Below are 22989 nucleotides of genomic sequence, written 5' to 3' on the forward strand. Positions count from 1 at the left end.
AAATGGAAGGGAAAATCAAAGACAAAACTTTTTCTAAGTTAACGGTTTTCATCATATGGTCTCTGCGGCAGCAGCATCGATAGCACCTAAGAACTTGTTAAAAATCCAAATTAGCCAGCTCCACCTACATCTACTAAATCAAAAATTGGTGAATGGGGGTCCAGCAATGTGTGTTTTAGTAAGCCCTCCAGGTAGCACTGAGGTATGCTAAAAAAAGAGAGTTGGGCCTTACAATTTAAAGAGCTCTCAGTTCCAGAGAGGAGTAGTTAATTCCCTGAACTCATTCAACAAGTAATTATTAATTATCTACTATCTGCCAAGCACTATTCTAGGTACCAAGAATGCAGCAAAAAACAAGTCAGCAATCCCTACTTATAGTGAGCTCAGAATCTATATAAATAAGTAAAAATGCAGTAAGTCAGAAGGTATTAAGCCCTACAGGAAGGAAGAAAGAAAGAAAGCAGAGAAGCGGAACAGGAATCAGGAATATTGGAGGTTGAGGGAAAGGAGGTTGGACTGTTGCAATTTTAAACAGGATAAGCAAAAACATGAAGAACGTAATGAAATAAACTATCCATTTAACTGGGGAAAGGTAATTCCAGGCAGAAGAAACAGTCAATGCAAAGATCTGAAGCCAGGAGCATACGTAGAAGGAAAAGCAAGAGGTCTGTATAACTAGAGCACAGGGTTTCAGGGGACAGAAGGGAGGGGTTAGAGTAGAAGTAAATGAGCTCAGAAAAATTACTGGAGCCACAATGTGTAGAGCCTTATTAGTTCTTGTGAGAACTTCAGTTTTTATTGTGAGCAAGATAGGAAGTCATAGGGCAGGTATTAAGAAGAGTAATGACAAGATCTGACATATGTTTAAATGATTATCTGGCTGCTGTGTTGAAAAGAAACTAGAAACAGGCCAGTTAAGAGGCCTATTACAGTAATCTGAGGTAAGTGACAGTAGCTCAGACCAGGCTGGAAGTAGTCGGGTGTGGTCAGACACTAGGTATGTTTTGAAGGCATAACCAATAGATCTCCTGAGAGACTGGATATGGGTACTGAAAAAGAGAAATCAAAGATGACTCCAATGTTCTGAACAAATAGAAGGATGGAGCTGCTATCAACAAGATGGAAAAGATTGCAAGCAAAATAGATGGGGGAGAGAAGGGGATAGTGAGAAGTTCAATTTGGGCAAATGCACTTAAGATGTCAATTAGACATCCAAGCAGAAATGTCAAGTAAACAGCTGGATATATGAATCTAAATTCTGGGAATGAAATCTGGACTGGATATATACATCTGTGACTTATCAGCACATAGTAAACAAAGATGTAAGACTGAATGAGATTATCCAAGGAGTGCAGACTGAGTTCATATGAAACAGGACTTAGAATTGACTATTGTATTTAGCACAGGAGGCCCCTAAAGTACTTTATAAGAGCAGTTTCACTGGAATAGTGAGGGTAAAATCCTCGTTGGAAGGGATTCAAGAGAGAAAGGACTCCAACAATATGAAGATAACTACACAAAATATTATTCATTACAGTATTATTTTTTATTGCAAGATATTAGAAACCTACATTTGGACACATTCCTATACCCAAACATAGGACACTCACTGAATAAACTATGGGATATATACAAAATGGAGTACTATGCAGCTGTAAAAAAAAAAAAAGAATAAAATCTCTATAAAGTAATATAAAATGACTTCCATGATATGTTGTCAAGTAACAAAGCAAAATGCAAGAGTATTATAGTATGCCACCTTTTCTGTATGAATTAAGAGGAAATAATAAGATTTCATCTACATGCTAATTTTTTTACAGGAATAAACATGGAAAGGATACACCAAAAACATGTGGCAGCCAGGATGTGACATAGAGAGTGAGCTTCCTCCTTTTAAAAAGCTAAGAGCTTTCAACCAAATGGGATCAAAAATACAGAAAAATAATAATAAAAAGAAAGCTGCCGATTCAGCTATAAAGCACAAAGAGATTTCTGAAAACTTGCCAGTGCAGATACCACCCCCTTTTGATGAAAAAGTCCTGACTGTACCCTCAAAACATACAAAGCCAATGGTGGACTGAAACTAAAGTGACAACAGAGTCCCCAAACAAATCAGATTGATTCAGCCTCCCACTCCAGTTACTGAACAGAAGCAGCAGGATGCCCTTTTCTGGAGGTAAATACTTTACCTCTGTCTATTATTCTTTTATACAAAATGGCTACCACAGGATTGAAACCTAGGGAGGCTCGAAAGAAGAAAGAAAATGAGACCTTAACGAATAACTTACTGCCTCTCAGCTCCAAATTCATCCTTTTTTGCCTGCTGTGAGAAAACAAATCTGAGCCCTTTAAATATTTTTTCTTTGCCAGATGGCTCAATGTTAAGCTTTATGAGTACAAGGCACTGGAGAGACTTTGCAAGAGGCAAGGATTTTGCTTCTAGGTTCCACTGTGTTTGCTCAGCAGGCTACTGCAGTGTGCATGGTTTCTCCAGCACTTGGTTCCTGCAGCGCAAAGAGCTTCCATAGCATCAAGCTCCTTGCTACACCATATGCAGCTTCTCCAATGTCCTGCTCCTGTACTGCATAGGAGGCAGGCGTACCCAAAGGTCAGCACCTTCTCCCAGAACCCTGCCTCTGGTGGTTTTGTAATGGAGTACCTTTGGTGAGACATCTCCACTTATATAGCTTTCCCCGACAGAGCAGATTTCCAGCAAGTTCTAGAGGGCAGAGTTCCAGAAAATTCTGCCAGCATAGCACCGTAAAGATTTCTCTGCCATTCGGGGAGCCATGACCATGCCCTTTTTAACAAAGTCTGGATGTCAGCTGGAGCTTGGAGGGCACTCTTCCTGCTACAAAATGGAACAGAGAAATTGAGTAGTAATTGGAAGGGGAAGTGAAGTTAAGATAACTTTTTCTTTTTAACATGGAAGAAATGACAGATGTGAATGCTGATAAGATGAAATCGGTTTTAAAAAAACTGAAAGAGGAAAGAATTGCTGAAGCAATATTCTTGAGTAGGCAAGAATGGATTTGCCAGTGAACAAATGGAAAAGTTGTCTATAGATAGAAGAAGCATAGTTCTATGGTAACTATCAGAATATGAGCATGTAAATGCTGGTAGATGGTAGATGTGACTCTGGACCTCTACAGACATTCTCTTCAACAGTTTCAGTAAAGTACAAAGAAATGTCATTAGCTGAGAAGAAGAATGGAAATAAGCATTTCTTATGCTTATTTAAGGAAGTATGAGATGAAAGGGCAAAGTGTGAAATAATCAATCGCCCATTCTCCCACCTCCTAGACTAAGGATATATGGCATGATTATCTGGCAGCATTAGGGTCCCATTTGAGGTATGTGATCATGAATTTTAAATGAAACCAATCAGTAAGGCTGTGTGCTGTTCACTAAATACATTCAGCTTCACAGGTACAAGCATGAAAAAAGTCAAAGGTTGAATTTAAGCAAAAATATGGTTTTAGTTCAGCAAGGATAATGAATCAAGAAAGAGAAAATGGTGTCAAAGGATATGTACTGGGATAATCATGATTGATTTAAGTTGAGTAAGGAAGGAAGTGAGGAAATCAAGAGGGTAAGACAGTATGAAATGGTGGTAGCATCAATGCATTAGAGGTCTTAGTAGGATTAACGGATTATTGGAGTCAGGGTACCAGAGGCAGAAAGATGGAAAGACAGCAAGTGGTGATCAGAGATTACAATTTATGAAACTGAAATTACGGGGAGGTTGCAGCTATTAGTCAAGATGTAGGGTATGACTATTAGAGTGAATGGTAGAGGGAAATTGGAAGACAGTATCACTGAAGGAAATAAATTCAAAGGACTGAAAGATCAAAATGTTGAAAAAAATTTCTACATGATCAAAATTACCAAGAATTAACATTAGCAACAGTACTGGTAAGGTGAGAACTAATTTTTTGTTTTCAAGTACGAAGGGGGAATTGAGTGTAATAAAGAATTTTGCTAACCTTTGTCCCCAGTTCCTGAAAGGTACTCTCTAAATCTTGGGAATTTCCTGAGTGATTGGAGTGTCTTTGTTATTTATGGTGAGCCCTGATTATTTATGCTAACAAGGTAACTCATGGTAGGTCCCTAGATAGTCTGTGGCAATAAAATGATGCAGGATAGGTGCTGGCTATGCTACAGAACCCAGTCATATAATTAGAGTTGAGATGTTGAGTCATATGAGACTGACCATATAGGGCAGGATGCTGAAGACTTACTTCCATCAGTGGCCAACGATTAAATGAGTCATGCTTGCATATGAAATGCCAAAGAAGATTGTGGACACTGTGTAAACAATGTGTGATTTGTTACACATCTTTGTGTCAGAAGGGTGATGTATCCTGACTCCACAGGGAGAAGAAATCAGAAGCTTCACATTTGGGAGTCTCCCAGCCTTTTGTGTCTCCTTTTGGATGATGCTTCTTTGTATTCTTTATGACACAATAAAACTGTAATCAAATCTATAGTGCTTTTCTGTTCTATCAGTTGTTCTAATGAATTATCAAACATAGAGTAGCAAGAACCCCTAAATTTTAGCCAGTTACTCAAAAATGAGGGTGGCTCTGAAATCCCCAAATTTGAGCTACGTTTTGAAGAGTAGTCTTATGGAGGACTGTGCCCTTAACTTTTGAAGTTTGGCCTAATCCAAGGTAGTCAGTATCAGAAATCATTGTAAGGCATTCCCTACAATGAACCAGGAGATACAGTCAACAACAATAAGAGGCCGTAGATAATACAGTCAGATGACATGAGATACAAAGCTAGAGACTTTCAGGGAAGAAAGAAGGAAAATAATCTGAAAGCTGCAAATGGGGAGTAATGAGGACACCTACTCTATCTCTAGGTTAGTGGTCTGAGAGTATGCTGACAGCAATGCAGAAAAGGAGAAAAGAGGAAGAATTACAGGAACAATATCCTTGAGAAGGTGAGGAAGGGTAGGTTCTAATGGACAACTGGAAGAAATGGCCTTCAACAGAGGAAAAAACAGTTATTTCATAATAAGATTGGTAAAGACGCAGGTGGTGGGAAGATTATTTCTATTTTCTTAATGAAACAGAAAGCAAGGTCATCAGCTGAGAGAGAAGATGGAAAGGAAATACTGAGAATGTGAATGCAAGGAAAAGATATAATCATCTAAGCAATGGGAACATGAAAGAGCTAGAGTTAACAAGATAGCTGGGCAGCACTAAACCGTGAATTTAAAGTCATGAAGTACTAGCCAAGCATCGAAAGTCAACATAGCTGTTTGCTCGGGCCATATTCACCTGCAAGCATACAGATATAAAACAGACGGAGTTGGTTTTCATCAAGGTTTGGCCAAGCAAGAATCACTCAGGGAGAGAAGTCAAGAGGGTTCAAAGTAGATTCAGGAGAGCAAGTGTAATGACAGACTTTGGGAACTCAGCTAGTTAGAAAAAGAAATGAGGATATGGAACAGAAAAGGTGGCAAATGAGAAGTCCCAGTGAAGTCAAAGAATTAAGATTCTTGGGTACTAGAAGTAAGCCAGAAAAATAGGAGGTGGTAGGTGGAGAGCAAAATGACAGAAACTGATACAGAAATCAGACTCTCTGGGAGTGAGTCTTAGGTATCCCGAGTTTTTCAAAGCTCCCCAGTTAATGCAAAAGCATCTGCATAGGATATGCCACAGAGTTGAATGGCTAAGATAAATTAATGGAGGAGAGGAAGTCAGGAAGCCAGAGTATTGCATGTTGAGTATTCCTTACCCAAAATGCTTTGGGCCAGAAGTGTCTCAGATTTCTTTTTTTTTTTTCCTGATTTTGGCATGTATGTACCACTGAGCATCCCAAATCTGAAAACTCAAAATCCTCCAAAGAGCATTTACTTTGAGCTGTCATGTCAGCACTCAAAAAGTTTCAAATTTTAGAGCATTTCAGATTTCAGATTTTCAGGTTACAGATAACCAATATGAAAATCATCTGTATGGATCCTGAAATCACCAATAATTACATGACTGGAGTAGTAGGAGAGAGCCCAGAAGAAGTCTAGATGAACCAATAAGAAGCAAACAGAACATCTCTGTTCCCAATAGGAGGAGCTACCACTAAAGAACTCTTCAGAGCTAAGTTTCAGGTAGAGCAAGGAAATGGAGGTATTATTTATAGAAGAGGTTAAAAAGAAATGGAGTTTTACAGATGACTGACAATAAACTCGCAGAAGGCAGAGAGGAAAGGTTTCAGAGTCATACAGTGGTGAAAAGTGGAGTCAGACAAGAGAGATGAAGGAAAGAGAAGGTTCAAGACAAATTAGTGAAGGAGAATAAGGCCAGGAAATCTCAGAAAGCAAGCTGTCTGTTATTTATTTATTTATTGAGACAAGGTCTCACTCTGTCGCCCATGCTGGAGTTACAAGAGTGCCAACACGACTCACTGTAGACTAGACCCTCCCAGGCTCAAGCTATCCTCCTGCCTCAGCCTCCCATGTAGCTGGAACCACAGGCATGTGCCACCATACCCAGCTAATTTTTAAATACTTGATAGAGACAAGGTCTAATTTTGTTCCCAGGCTGGTTCAAACTCCTGGCTTTGAGCAATCCTCCACCTCAGCCTCCCAAAGTACTAGGAGTACTACAGGCGTGAGCCACTGTGCCCTGCCTTACCACATTTTTTAACACTACAGAAAAGCAAGAGAAGAAAAAGCTTTGTAAATTTAGAAAACGCTTTCCTAAACCCAACCATATTCTAAAATATTTTTAAAATTTATTTCAAATAAAAATGAGTCACAGGAAAGTATCAAAGTTAATCCCATACAAAGCTACATCCCTACAGACAATGAAGGCATGCCAGAAAGACATGCCCATATAACAGATCAAAACTGTTGACAAGCTATTGGAAAATAAAAGATCTTAACAAAATGACATAAGACATAAAAGAACAGCAAAAATAAGAATCATAAAAACTCAAAATAAGATGACATAACTCAGGAATGAATGTATAAAGGGAAAAAAAATCATTCCAGATGAGGACAAGCATGAATAGAAAGATAATCCCTTAAGAAAAACAGAAAGTTAAAAAAGAGGAAATTTTAAAACTTGAAAAAGGATTTGAACAAAAATAACAAATACTGAAGACAGGCATAAGAAGATTGAACATAACAGCAAGAGGGGGAGCCCCTGAAGAAGAAAATTAAAGCAAGGAACAGAGCAAAGAATAAAAACAGTAATTCAAAATAACTTTGCTGAAATTAAAAAAAAAACAAAACTTAAACTACATTTTGGAAGAGCACAATGTGTGTCTGAGAATATCAACTCAGACTGATCAATTACTGGAATGACATATTCCAATAAAATTATTAGACTTTAAAGAATAAGACCAAAAAAAGAAAAAACTGGGTTCAGAAAGGCGGAAACACAGAACTACAAAGACAGGAATTACTGGCAGCATTGGGTTTCACATGACATAAAAGGGATAAAGTATACAATGAGATTGGACCTGAAAACCTCAGGGCATATAAGAATGGTAAAATTGCATGTATAGAAGACACTTATAAAGAAAGGAGAATCAGATTTTTCATCTGCACAAAAGGCTTGAAGACAGAGGTATAACATGTATATGCTGTATGAAAAAAGGGATTATGATCCATGAATACTATGTATGGTCAAGATACCTTTCACTAATCAAGATAAAAGACATCTTCATTCAATAACAATTATGAAATTATGTCACATATATTCTGGGAAAATTATTCCAAAATTTTATCAAATGCTTTGCTGGCATCTACGGAATCAACATGGGGCTCTTTTTTCCAGTCTCCACCACTCCCAGAGTTGCAGCCAGCAGTACAGATATGGCCAAATCTAAGAACAGTATCACAGAAGACCTGTACTGAAAACGGCACAGAAATGGCTTCAAGACATTCAGATTCTAAGGAATGCATAATTCTGCCAAGAAGCACAACAAAAAAGTCCTCAAAAAGATTCAGGCCAACCTTTCCAAGACAATGAGCACCTAGACAGAGGCCAACAAGGTGCTCATCAAGCCCAAAGCAATCACATTGGTACTCTGAAAAGGTACCAGCCCTAAACTGGATATCACCCACACCATCCATCCCAATCTCTTTCCCAGCTGTCCATACTGTCAACATACTAAGCTTCAGCAACCTAAAGCTAGTGATGAGGTCAAGGTCAAGGCACAGGAGCCATAGAGTCCCCCCTCCAAAGACTCCAGAATAAAGACTTTTGTCCATCAACTTTTAAGACCAAAGAACTGTATAAAACTTGGACTGCTGTACACATGGGCAGGTATCTCTCCATGCTTTTTTGTATAAATACAATACAAAGCCCCTCTTCCCATAAAAAGAGAAATAATTATTAGAATTTGTTAATAAAATATTTTAATATTTTAATGTCCTTGCCTTCCTTGAATAAACTCTACTTGATCATAAGATTAAGTATTATCTTCTAAACACTGATGGATTTATTTTACTAACATTTTATTTCAAATGTTTGCTCCTCTAGTCATAAGAGTGACTAGAAGAAAAAGCTTTGTAAATTTAGAAAACACTTTCCTAAACCCAGCCACATTCTAAAATATTTTTTACGTTGATTTCAAATAAAATAATGATTTATTTTAATCTTAATGACATTAAGATTGTTTCCTTTTTTTGCTATTATAAACATTATTTGTTTATAATAAATATGTTTATTATAAATAAACATTGTTTATAATAGCAAAAAAAAGGGAAACAATCTTAATGTCCATCCGTTGAGAAATAACATAAATTATGGCACAGTGTATTATAAAATATTATTCAGCTTTTTAAAATTAATTAGAGTTCCATTTACTGAAGTGATAGCCATGATATATTGTTAAATGAATAATGCATGTTACTAAGCAAAAAATAATATGATCCCTATTTAATTAGAAAAACAAAAAGCCTGCATATTTATATGTATATGCTTATATATTTTTGAGCAAAGAGAAACACATTGAATAATATTCCTCATCAAAGTGGTGGTTAATGTTGGCTACTCCAAGGAGTGTAACTGGAGAAGGAAGAAACCTGCGGGGAGAGGAAAACATTAACTTTTCCTTTAATGACTCCCAGAATTTGTTTATTTTAGTGGTTGCAAGCAGATGTATTACTTTTGTAATTAAAAAAAAATAGGTAGAATGTTTGGAGATAGGGGAGAAATAGCCCATTGTGTAATGACAATGAACATTTGTTGACAACCAATAAATGCCTACCTTTAACACATCCAAAGACAAAAATAGAATTAAATTATTTAAAGCAAGGAGAAGACTCATTATGAAGTTATTTTAAAATTCAAAACAATCCATTCTGGAACCAAAGTTGCATAAAAGTAGTCTTTCCCAAGTACATTAAGTGAAATGTCTTCAGGATGAACTATTCTTTATTTTATAAGTAGCACAAACTTATCAGTTTATAAAGACCAGGAAAACTAAAGATGAAACTAAGAGAAAATGAGTCAAGTTCATTTAAAGAAAAATATTCAATAAGTAATTATACTAAACATACACAGATTAGCAGAAATTGACAAACTGCTACAGAAATAATTGAAGCTTAGGGAAAAATGAGATTCTAAATAGTTAGCTGATTATCTATACTACAGAAAAAGGGGCAAATTTCTCCAATGATTATGTAAATACATAAGTCCTTTTTTTATTAAGTAGGCAGACATAAAAAAAAAAAACAGACAAACCCTCTGAGCAGTCCACCTTGACTGACTGTCACATACGACGTTTTAAAAAAGAAAAATTACAAAAAGCTGTCAACCTGGGGCTTTGGCTGGGGGTAGGGGTGTAAGGAGCAAAGTTCAATTTATTATTCACAAAAAAAGATGTTTGTAAAAGTTAAAACTGTTTACATAATCAAACTGAAAAAGGCTGTCAAGGGGCTTATCTCAAGAAACACTATAGTTTGATATTTTACATGAAGGATTAAAATTAATTTTTGTCAAGTTTGTAGCCTTCAAAAGAAATAGTCCAAAAATGCACAATAAGAGTTGGCCCATTAGTATCTGAGTTTTTCGGTTTACAGTTATTCAAAAACTGTTTTTCTCAGCTCTTATCAAATATTTTACAAAAGAAAATTTAATGATAGAAATAAAATAATCAATATCCAAACTACCATGGGTTTCTAAAATGCCTTGCAAGGCTAAAAAGGAAATCAAGACAAGATAACAAACAAAAGCTGGAGTGACAATGCCAGTAAAAAATTGGGAGGAGCTGGTATATATCAAGAAAGAAAAATCTAGGACACTTTCCACAGGCTAATAAAAATTACCATTTATTAAGTACTAGACATTGTCCTATGGATTTTCACCAAGATTTTTTTTTTATTTCATCATATTAAAAACCCAGCGAGATAGGTTTTTGGCCCCTCATACAATTAGTGACAGAGCAGTAATTCAAACCCATTTTCATGATTCAAAACTCATAAAGTCATATTCTTTCCAATATATATTGGTGTCATTGTTGAATTTCTAAACTTCTTACAACTCAACAACAGAATTGTCATCCTATAATATAGGAATGTCTGAATAACAACTTTCAAAGTCTCTCAGTCTCAAAAAAAAAAAAAAAGCCCTAAAAAGGAAGAGCTAAGATTCTCTGATCCTGAAGCAGAATGTGGGTATATGTGGTTGGATGGTTATTTACGTGCTTTAATAAATCTTCAATCCATAGGCCTACTAAAGCTATTTACTTTCATTCACACTAATTCACAATCCCAGGGAACCCTACAGGATTCCATGGAATTTGAACAGAAATAGAATTATAGAGTACAACAAATATTTATCAAATTTCTATAACCTACAACCTAACTAGCTATGCCTTATCAAATTTCAGCAACCAGAACTAGAAATCATGGAATTCCTCTACCCTTCCACTTAATGAAAGATTAGGAATAAAGGGCTAAGAAGTGACTATCTTTATTTAGGCAGAGAGAATTTCCTGAGATCTGAGATTGGAAGCTGATTATCCAAGCCTAAAATAAGTAAATCACAGTCTCTACATACCCACTCTCATTTCCAAGTTCCATAACTATAATCTACTTATAAGGTTCGCTTAGCAAGGGGATTTCCATGGCAATAAAAAACTGGTGCCATGTTTCTTAATGTTGCCAATCTTTATAATCAGCTATGTCATCATATGATGATGCTAGCATGGTATTACAGACAAGGAAATAAGAACGGCTACCTGGACCAAAGATTATCCACTTGGAATAACAAAGTTTTCCATTATTATTGCTTATGTACTTTTCTTTATGAATTTTATGTCTATAAGACTTGCTGATATTTATGAAAAGGAATATATCAATCACTGCTTTGCTTTTCATAATACTTTACCACATAAAGGAAACAGTAAAACCTATCAACATTGGCTTACTGAATGTTAGGAAGTAGCAAAGATTAATAGTATGCTACATTTTTTTAAACTATATTTTTCCCAGGGGTAGGAAAAATACGTAAGACACAGAATTCTGAATTATAATTTCAGCTTTTAAGGAAGAATATAAACTTTCCATCCCCAAATGAAAGACAACAGTAGTAAAATTAACGACTTATACATAGTAGGTAGTCAATAAATATTTAAATCAATGAATATGTTAATACACTCCATAAAAATCCCCCAGTTTTTCCAACATAACTAATCCAACTCAGCTCTTACACTTTACACACAGGGTAACAAACCAATACACAAAATCAAGACTTTTTTTTTTTTTTTTTTTTTTTTTTTTTGAGACGGAGTTTCACTCTTGTTACCCAGGCTGGAGTGCAATGGCGCGATCTCGGCTCACCGCAACCTCCGCCTCCTGGGTTCAGGCAATTCTCCTGCCTCAGCCTCCTGAGTAGCTGGGATTACAGGCACGCGCCACCATGCCCAGCTAATTTTTTGTATTTTTAGTAGAGACGGGGTTTCACCATGTTGACCAGGATGGTCTCGATCTCTTGACCTCGTGATCCACCCGCCTCGGCCTCCCAAAGTGCTGGGATTACAGGCGTGAGCCACCGCGCCCGGCCAAAATCAAGACTTTTTTAAATGTAACAATGATCTTTTATTGTAAAATACATACATGAGAAACTGAGATCTGAGCAAAGAAAAACATTCTACTACTACAAGCTGTTCTCCAAATCCCTCTCCACCTGGGACACTTATTTTAAAAGAAAAAAAAAGGAATAGAATCTTAAAACACACTTTGTGAGAAACTTCTTCAGTGTTATATATAATAAGGGTGTCATCAGAAGGTACAACAGGGGCTTGTCATATAAATCATTATAAAAGCAAAGTGGCCAATCTTCTCCGTAAATAGAAGGAATTATGCCTTGCAAAGCCCTTCAAAAAAGTAGTTGGTACATCTCCAACTCGTGACTTTCAGTGAACGCTTAATGTAATAGACTAAGGACGGACAAACTTTTTCTCTAAAGAGCTAGCTAGTAAATATTTAGGCTTTGCAGGCCATATGGTCTCTATGGCAACTAATAGTGAACTCTGCTGCTGCACCCAAAAACAGCAATAGCCAATATGTAAATAACTTTCTTTATAGGCACTGAAATTTGAATTTCCTCTGATTTTCATATGTCACAAAGTATTATGCCTCCTTTGCTATCTTTTCAACCGTTTAAAAATGTAAAAACCATTCTTAGTTTGAAAGTCACACAAAAACAGACAATGGGCTGGATTTGGTTTATGGGCTATAGTTTGGCAACTCCTGCATTGTAGAAAGAAAATCATTTGGCTAAAATCCACACAGAAAACCTTCTCATCTTCCTCTTGCCACCAGGAAACATAAAAATGAACAAAATCTGATTTATCTTTCAGGTTAGTTTTAGTTACAGTCCAGGACTTACTCTGAATAATATTTTAGATGGTGTGTGTATGTATATTTCTCTAAACCTACCTCCTGGTGCCTAAAATTTTCTCTAATTCCACAATAAGAGATGAGGTTTCAAAGGCATAACTGAGATAACTGTCAACAATCCTTACTCAATGAGTAGATAATGAGCACCTACTATGTACTAACTATGCTGATGCTGAAAAGATGAAAAGTCATAGTGCCTGCTTAAGAGCTCGCACATTAGTGATGAGCCAGTCATGTTAAATATTTAAAATATGTTAAGGCCGGGTGTGGTGGCTCATGCCTGTAATCCTAGCACTTTGGGAGGCCAAGATGGGCTGATCACTTAAGATCAGAAGTTGGAGACCAGCCTGGCCAACACGGCAAAACCCATCTCTACTAAATATACAACAAAATTAGCTGGGCATGGTGGTACATGCCTGTAATCTCAGCTACTTGGGAGGCTGGGGTAGAAGAATCACTTGAACCTAGGAGACAGAAGTTGCAGTGAGCCAAGATGGTGCCACTACACTCCAGCTTAGGCAACAGAGAGAGTCCATCTATTAAAAAAAAAAGTGGTGACAACTACTGTATACCAGGTGCAAGGGGAGACTAGATAGAGAACATCGTGCCCAAGCCCACCTGGGGGTGTAAGCAAAACCTTCTGCACTCAAAAGACACTGTTTGGCTAAGGCATGATGGCTGCGAAGCAGTTTGCCCAGAGAACAAAGGAGAGGGCAGGAGGAGTCCATGAAAAAAAGAACTTCATAAAGAAAGGCATGAAATGGTAGGAGAATACTACATACTAAAGGAACCACACATAGTTTACTAATCGCTAAAGCACTCTGAAGAAGAAAGTGGCAGGCAATGAGTCTAAAGAGGAGGCAGGGGCCAGGTCATTAAGGACCTTAAATGGTTTGCTAAGGAGTTTCCATTTTATCCATCCAGTGATGAGGAGGCAGTGAAAGATTCTGAAGAAAAAAGTGACATAATCAAATGACTATTGATCACCCTGGAAGCAATGCAAAGGTACCTATGGAAGAAAGGTACACAAAGCTGACAAAACACTAAAAATGTTTCCTCAGCAACTGGATTTAAAAAAAAAAAAAAAAAAAAAACACCAACAAGATCATTCTCGATAATGCAACTACTCAGTTTAAATGAATGACATGCGACTCTCTTAAGTTCTGATAAGCAAAGAAAGGAGTTTAAGATGTGGTATATACCATGTAGTGAATAAGGGCAGAAATTGATATTAAGGGGAAGAAAAGGCATAATCAAACACCAACATAATTATTTTGCCTCTTCAACTTAGTAATATTTACCTTCAATTATTCAAGGGCAAACAGAGACTGAACATAACAAGATACTTTACGTGTGGTCACAAAAAAAGCAACTTAAATGACATATCCACAAACACAGTTTTCACATGATTTATAAAGATTTTTTAAAATAAACTGACCTAATAAATTTGTTTCCAGAAATAATTATGGTATTATAGTTACTCTGACCCTTCTAGAAAAAGAAAGGTCCCAGAAATTTTTTTTCACTAATTGTATACCCTGCTTTAGCTTTCTAAAACTCAGACCCAAAGTTCTTGTTCTCCATCTAATATTACCTTGAATCTTAAATAATCAAAGTAAAATGTCCTCTGAAACAGTGATCCCCAACCTTTTTGGCACCAAGGGCCAGTTTGTCCAGACAGTTTTTCCAGGGGGTCGGGGGGCAGAGATGGTTTGGGGATGAAACTGTTCCATCTCAGATCATCAGGCTTTAGATTATCCTAAGGGGCACACAACCTGGATCCCTAGCATGAGCAGTTCACAATAGGGTTCCAGCTCCTATGAGAATCTAAAGCAGCTGCTGATCTGACAGGAGGAGCTCAGTCAGTAATGCTGGCTCACCAGCTGCTCACCTCCTGCTGTGCATCCTGGTTTCAAACAAGCCATGGTGGCCCAAGGGCTTATGGACCTCTGACCTAAACGAAAGAAAAATGGTCAGGCACAGTTGGCTCACACCTGTAATCCCAGCACTTTGGGAGGTCAAGGCAGGTGGATCGCTTGAGTACAGGAGTTCAAGATGAGCCTGGACAATAGGGTGAAACCCTGTCTCTACAACAAATACAAAAATTAGCTAGATGTGGTGGCACATGCCTATAGTCCCAGCTACTCAGGAGGCTGAGGTGAGGATCACCTGAGCCCAAGGGAAGTAGGCTGCAATCAGCTAAGATCACACCACTGCACTCTACCCTGGGAGACAGAGTGAGATCCTGTCTTTAAAAGAGAAAGGAAAGGGAAGGGTAAGAGGAAGGGAAGAAGGAGACTGCTGAGTAGGAAAACATAGCTCTAGTCTTTAAGCTCTTGTTTTGTTTTTTTGCTTTTTTTTTTTTTTTTGAGACAGAGTCTCACTCTGTGGCGCAATCTCAGCTCACTGCAACCTGGGATTACAGGCACACACCACCATGCCCAGTTAATTATTGTATTTTTAGTACAGACAGGGTTTCACCATGTTGGCCAGGATGTTCTCAATCTCCTGACCTCGTGATCCGCCCACCTCAGCATCCCAAAGTGCTGGGATTACAGGCGTGAGCCACCATGCCCAGCCTAAGCTCTTCCTTAACATATTTCTCTCCATACCTTTTCAAGAAACTCATCGGGGATATACACTCACCATCACCACACACACATCTCCTCAACTCATTTTTTTTTCATCTTAAACAATCTTCATCTAATGCAAGTTACTATGAAAGATGCTATTCAAAGAAACCAAGTGGTAGTTTTTACGGTATTATAACGAAGTCTAAGCTATTTATTTACATAGTATATTTACAGAGTGCATTTCCCTCAAAATAATCACAGCATTTGATGACTGCAGGCACATTAAGCAGATATAGCAACGCTGAGTCTCAATTCATTCACAAAGAAAAAAAAGTCCAAACAATTAAACTAGCTTCCAAACTATTTTGTAATATTTGTTACCTTGATCAGACTAGTACTAGAAGAGTAAACGGTCCTCTCCAACAGCTTGTTCTAGCTCCTTGAATTAAAATCTGCATATTGTACTGTCAGTAAAAATATCCCAGCTAACACTGGTGATTCTGGGTAAGTTCAATCCAACAACACTCGACTAGTGTGCCCAATCAGAGTGTCTCAGATCTAATTTTAATTCTACTGTAAAAGGAAGAAATATGACAAGCAGAGGATTTTCATGCATTTCTTTTATGCACACTTGTTCTACCATATACTCAATCAGTACCAATTACCCCAACAGTCCCCTTTGAAACAACTGGCTTAGTGTACTCCTTTCTAGGTTCTCCTTCCCTCTCCATTCAAAATAATTCATATGGAGTCATTTAAGAAATACTCAAAGAGCAAAGGCAGTTATGGGGAAGAGAAGAGAAAGGAAAGCTAGCATGGGACACTCAAGAATCCATGATAGGAAAAGGGAAATCATCTATTAATGTTTAACAATGTTATTAAAATCATAATTTGCAAACCAAATTAAGTTTTACAAGTATGCTAAAATGAACTACCAACCAATAACCAGTACAAATACATAGTCCAAGTCTATAACAATTTATTAAATATATTAAATTACATAAGCATATATCCTGAATAAGTTTTAGCCATAAGCAGATTACACTGAATTCCCATATCAACAAATGTATATAAAAAGGGAAGTGTTTGGTTACATGAGATATGCAATTCACCGCATAATAAGGAAAGGTTTCTGTTGAAAAAGAATGGCAGAAACAGTTTGGCTAAGAGAAGAAAATAACTATTATAATTGTGAAAGATAATGTTCCATTTCTTAAACTGCATAAAAGGCCTATTAAGTGTTGGCTGCATTGTTAGTCTGTATATTTTACATTTTTATAAATATTTTGTCATAGGTAGTCAATATCTTATAAAACAATGTTTAAGTGTGAGAAAAATCTGAACAAACATTTGTTGACATTAGAAGTAAAATGTACATATGCATCCAATCCATTTGTGCTAATTATGGTACTTTTTAATATAAATGAAAAAGAGATCATAAAAATGTGAGTAAGTAGAAAAAAATGTCATAATTTAGCCTTAATTTCCCTACAGAAAATAAGCGGTAAAGATTTACTGGTGCTCTTAAAGAGACTGTGTGTCTGTGTAATGCGTATTTATATACACACTATGTATACACACACACTATATTAAACTACTTGAAATTAACTTTTTACCTCTAAAGTTCCCTTAAAACCAACCACCATCACAAATATTTCCTTAACCATATAAAAAGTACTGATATTCCTCTACACATAATCCCAGAATTAAAAAACAAATTCCTAAAGAGAAATGTTCATAGTGCAAATAACTGTATCTTTTGTATATATGCAGGCTTAACATTTACATGAGTTGTCCAGGTTTATCTACATCTATAGTACTTGCTTTATGATGGGCACATGCATTTTCAGTATGCCTTGTCAATACTAACTTGAGTGAGAGAGCAATATAGCCTATTGATGAGGAGCACAGGTTCTGGAGCTAGCGTTCCTAAATGGAAACTTAGCTTTTCTACTTCTTAGCTATATAATATTAGGCAAGTTAATTAACTTCTCTGTGTTTCAGAGTCTCATCTTTAAAACGGAAATAACACTACATACCTCATAGGGTGTTGGAACTGATAAAAATAATGTACAACAAGACTGGCGAAGAATAGGTGCTACATAAATGTGAGCTGTTACTACTAATACAGCTGACCCTTGAACAACGTGGGCTTAAACTGTGCTGGTCTACTCATACACATTTTTTCCAAGCAATACAGTATTCATGGGATGCAAAACCCGAGTATACTGAAGGCTGACTTTTCCCTATACACGGGTTCCGCACAGAAACTGTGGGATTTGAGCATGCGTGGATTTTGGTATATGTGGGGGTCCTGGAACCAATCTCCTTTACACAATAAGGGAAGAATGTAGTAGTAATAGTATTGCACCCTCTTCCTGAACATAGCGAAAACATTCTTAAGCAATTTGAATTCCTGACTAAAATCAAATGCTACCTATATTTAAAATAGTCATCAAATCTGAGGCCTGATTAACAGTAAGTTTAAAGCCCTGCAACCCTGAAGAAAACAGGTGATTCACAGATCTACATAACTACTCTATCAAGAACAATCTGAGAGGCCTGGTTCCCACAGTGCAACTATCAATTTCTTCCCTTACACAAGGGGGCAGTGATAACAAGAAAAGAATCGGGCTCTGTAACACCTCTTCCTACAGACAGTAGGGGGTGGCAGTACATATGGCTTACAGTCAGAACAAAACAGGAAGACCCAACAGAATTCTCTTTATTCTCCTCTGGCCCCTTCCTCCGTTCTTCAGCCCCAACAGCGTCTCAAGGTAAGGGACATATCTACAGAAAAGACTAAAACCCTAAATCAATCACCAAGGAAAACCCATTTTTGCCTTTGAAGCAAATGATCCCTCAATGGCGGAATTTGGATCTAAGGGAAAGCCAATCAGTATGAATTTTCAGACTATCTGGTAAATTACTATAATGAGAACAGCATTGACACATGTAATTTAATTTCTTTACAAGAATTTTAACATAAAACATTAAAATCTCATCAATAAGTACATTCTAATGAACACATCTCCATATGTTTGTTTCATAGTATATTAACACTCATTATATGTATAATGTAAGTTACATTAAATAGATCATGGAGTTGTCTTTTGTTACTTCTGAAATCCCAGCTATGTTCTGACATCCTCTCAAAACAGATGTTCTTAAATGGAAGTCACAACGTTTTGCAGCATGTGGGTAATGTCATATGTATGTATAATATACATGTACATGTATCTATATATAGACATAAATATCTAGATACAGAGGGGAGAGGGAAAGAGGGAGAAAGGGAATGTTTAACCTTTTATCTCATGCTCACATTCCTAAGAGGATCTACCTCGGAAATGCTGCAAGAAGCACTCCACTGACACTATCCATGCTGTTGCTTTTTATGCCAATTTACTGTATTCAATTTTTTTTTATTTCACCATCCCAACACTAAGAACATACAAAAATATTTTACTACTACCGTTTTCTGTAATTAACCATTGTGACAGATACTGGCTCCAACCCCTGATAATTTATCCCTTTTGTTCACCATATTGTTTTGTTTTCCTCATTACAGATATTTTCACCTGTGTAAAAATCAGGAAAAGGGCACATATGAAAAATAATTCCCTTTGCCTAATGATCTTGAACTCATAATTATGGTCAAGACGTTTGGGGTTTTGTTTTATTAGTGTCTTTTCCTGGAGAGGAGCAGAGAAGAGAGTGAAAGACACCCGAAACACCAAATCTTCTTTCTAATGTTAATTATCATTGTTTATGTTTTGTGAAAACCATTTTAAACATTTCACACCTGGAAGTGAAGACTGGATACAATTGTACCAGTGCTCTACACGCTGACAGCAAAACCTGGAATTATTTTAGCCCTATTTTTTCTTTCCCATCTCAAAGCCAGACACAATTTGCTTTTTTTCTTTCACGTGGTTACTTTCTCTATCTCAAAAAAAAAAAAAAAAAGCTTATCATAGCTCTTCTTGATTTCCTATGGCAAAATATCTAGCAACGAGCTTTATTAATCTTTCATTATGCTACACCTCCTTTCCCAGAGGAATTATTAATATCGCTAATAACACTTCTACCATGAATCTCAACGCCACACAGTCCAGCCCACCCTGTGCCTCACCTGGCACATTTCACAACTACTTTTATGCTGCATTCTGGGGGCACATTTTGCAACTCGTTCTGCACCACATTCCCTGCCACGTTTAGCAATCCGCCTCGCATCTTATCCTGGATCCCCGTCATCCGGAGACGCTCTAGGTACCAAATTCCATGACACCGTCGGTGACAGCCAAGTGGCGACCCTAGACGCCTTTGAAGCCCGCCTTGGTGTCACATTCGAAGCCAGCCTTCCCCACGCCTTGGACACCGAGGCACTTCGCTGCCCATTTCGCCGTCTCCCCGCTCGCCCCCGCCCCTCTCCCCGGAGCCGAGGTGGTAGAGGCGAACGCCCCTGTCACTGAAGCGACCTCTCCTCGCCCTGCTCCCCAGGCCCTTACCTGAAGCTCTGAGGGGCTCTCCGCACCTCCGGGTCAAGCTCCAGTCCCCGGGGTCTCCTCTGAGGACCGCGCCGCCCGCCGGCGCCGCCCGCGATACCCGGAGCACCTCGCTGCCCTCCGACGCCCCGCGGCGGGTCTGCGCCCCGGAACAGCGCGGCGGGGCCTCGCAGCCGGCGAGTGCAGCCCGCGGCGGTGCTCCTGTCAGCGGCGGCTCGGGGGGCCAGCTCTCGCCCCTCGGCTCGGCTCGGCTCGGTGGCGGCGGCGGGCGCCTCGCTCCGCCTCGCGCGCGGCACAGCCGGGAGGTGAGCGCGAGGGGGATGGGAATGGGGGCGGGGCCGCCCGGAGGAGGCACGGAGGGCGGCGGCGGCGGGAGGGAACCGCCAGCGGCCCCGGGCCGGGCGCTCGGAGAGCTCGGAGCTTCCTCCGCCGGGCGGGCGGCTCGCGCGAGGCGGCTGTGCCAGCGAGCCCCGCCGGAGCAGCACGCCCAGCTACCCGCGCCCGGTCGGCCGCTCACTAGCGCCGCCGCCGCGCTGGGGGCGTCGCACCCTCGGAGGCCGCCCGCAGCCCCGCCCCCTCCGGGCCGGGGTGGGGAGGGGCGCGAGCGCGGAGGGAGCGCGCGTGCGTGGGGGCGCGTGCGTGGTGGAGCTAGCGCGCCCCCGCCCCTTCCACAGCTTGGGGGTGGGGAGCAGCTGGAAAAGGGAGTGGGGACGCAGCCCTCCGCGGTGCGGAGAGTCGGGGCCCTGGCTCTGGCACTCTGGGATGTCCTGGCATTTCTCGTATCCCCGAGGGGCTTGGACTGGTGGGTGGTATTTGGAGGGGCAGCGGGGAGGAAGCTAGCTCAGTAACTGACAGGGCCCTACATAGTTGGGCTCCGCCCCCAGGGGTGATGTCACTCTCGAGGTGGCTGCTGCTGTCACGTGCGCCCACTTCAGGGCCTGTCCTCCTGCTTTGATGACCAGAACGTTCCCCGAGATCTCCCCACTTCGGTCACCTCAGGCACATATCACTCCGGGAGTCCTCGAAGGCCCCAAGTGTCAGTTATTCTTTCCCGGATTCTCAATGGTGGTTTGTAGACGGCTTAAAAAGACCACGGTTGGCTGTGGGGAGAATCAGAATGAGAAAGAAAAACAAAACATCAGTGGGGTTGTGGGGGAGACCGAGAGTGTTATTTAGAATAATTGCTGAAAATTCACCAACCAGAGCTTGCGAGCCTGAGGGTAAAGTCATGGCGCTGCTTCTGTCACTGTCAGGTTGGCTAAGAAGTTAACATGGTTTTAAAAGCTGGTCAGTAAGGGCGGGAAAGCCACAACATTAATGCCTCGTCGACGGATATTAGGTCATATTTCACCCGCCACGTAGATCTTCCACTCTATGCTTTCCCTCCTATCATAAAACAGCAAGTCGACTGTGGAAGATATTTGGGACATAAACATCGTTGCCTGCTGCAAGATGACGCGAAGCAATCACTGTTACCAACTCTGCCTGGCTCGTCTTCCCTTCCATAAACTGAGATGACCTTTCGTGGTCATCCAACTTCTTAATCAGATGGCATGATTGGAAATAGATGCACCAAATTACATCAATCAAGAAAGCTCTGGTCTGAAGCTTCCAAGGTAGAGAGGTTTGTTTGGTAACAGCACTTCGAATCTACCCCATCCCGTAGCAGTTCATCCAGGAGTTTCTTTGATTTTAAAAAATTAGTATTAATTTCAGAACGATACAAGAAATCGGATATGAAGCCATGTCCAACAGTGAATGCTTGCAAAGCATTCTTCTCTACAGTGAATGCTTGCAAAGTCAGAGCTAGAGCAGCTTTGAATAGCACAACTAACACGGCAAGGTGAAGGGCTCACATATAGAATCTTTTGGTGTTAACTCCAGAAAGTTGAATTAATCTAACTAAAACCCACCTACCTATGGTGTTAGAGGCAACGTAGTGATTACTTATAGGGGAATTGATTGAGAGAGGACAGGAGAGAACCTTCTGGTTTGCTGGAAATAGTCAATATCTTGATCTAGTTAATGGTCATACGGTTGTATATACATGCAAAAAGATCTGTACGCTTTATGTCAGTTTTTAAAAATCACATACACACAAAGAAGCATTACAGTGTCATCATCACTGGAGTCGGAAAACCTTGGTTTGAATCTCAGTGTCACCCAACACTTCCCTGCTAAGTGACCTTGAGCAGGTCTCTGGACCTTCCTTTCTTCATCTGTCTAATGTGGGTGATGATATTAATACTTACAGATGGTTGTAAAGATAAATGAAATTTTGTAAAATACTTAGAACAAAGCCTGTTACACAATAAGGGTTCAGGAAACAGGAGCTATTATGCGATCCTTCTTACACTTAACCTATTTAATTCTCCTTCAGTCTTTTTAAATTTATTTTTAAGATTACTTTGTATCTAAGCCTTTCCCTGCAAGTTTCACTGAGGCTAATAACATTCCTTTCCCCCAGAAATAACAAAAGGCAGTCAGGAGTGTAATGTTGGTTTTCAAACTAGTTCAGGTGTTAGCCCCTAGAAATTATGGTGCTCAATGTGGAGCGTCATGAAATATCGATAGATTTAACTCTGCCATATGGAATTGACACAATTTTACTAGCACTAAATCTGGTGCTATGCAGATCTCCACATATTTTTTTTAAAATGGGCTTTTGTTGTCATTTTTGGTCTTTTTATTTTTGAGACAGAGTCTCGGTCTGTCACCCAGGCTGGAGTGCAGTGGCGCAATCTTGGCTTACTGCCACCTCCGCCTCCCCAGTTCAAGTGATTTTTGTGCTTCAGCCTTCCTCCCAAGTAGCTGGGGTTACAGGCACACAGCACCACCACTGGCTAATTTTTGTATTTTAGGTAGAGACGGGGTTTTGTCATGTTGACCAGGCTGGTCTCACACTCCTGATCTCAAGTGATCCACCCACCTTGGCCTCCCAAAGTGCTGGGACTACAGGAGCAAGCCACTGTGTCCAGCCAAAAAAAAATGTGTTTTTAAGAAATAATACATCTGCATTTTTCTCTTTAAATTTATTTGCAAC

General features: G+C 39.4%; 1 protein-coding gene across 9 annotated transcripts in view; it reads right to left on the reverse strand.

Moving 5' to 3' along the window:
- Positions 1-20015, reverse strand: part of TANC2 (tetratricopeptide repeat, ankyrin repeat and coiled-coil containing 2) — a 446013-nt gene extending 425998 nt beyond the window's left edge. For all 9 annotated transcript variants that reach the window (XM_064369387.1, XM_064369386.1, XM_064369385.1 and 6 more), the window contains exon 1: positions 19950-20015. The gene's annotated coding sequence lies outside the window, so the exon portion shown is untranslated. The remainder of the gene's footprint in view (positions 1-19949) is intronic.
- Positions 20016-22989: the final 2974 nt, after the last annotated feature.

Source organism: Aotus nancymaae, unplaced genomic scaffold, assembly GCF_030222135.1.
Source record: "Aotus nancymaae isolate 86718 unplaced genomic scaffold, 86718_ANA_hifiasm-v0.15.2.pri h1tg000089l, whole genome shotgun sequence".
Taxonomy (NCBI): Eukaryota; Metazoa; Chordata; class Mammalia; order Primates; family Aotidae; genus Aotus; species Aotus nancymaae.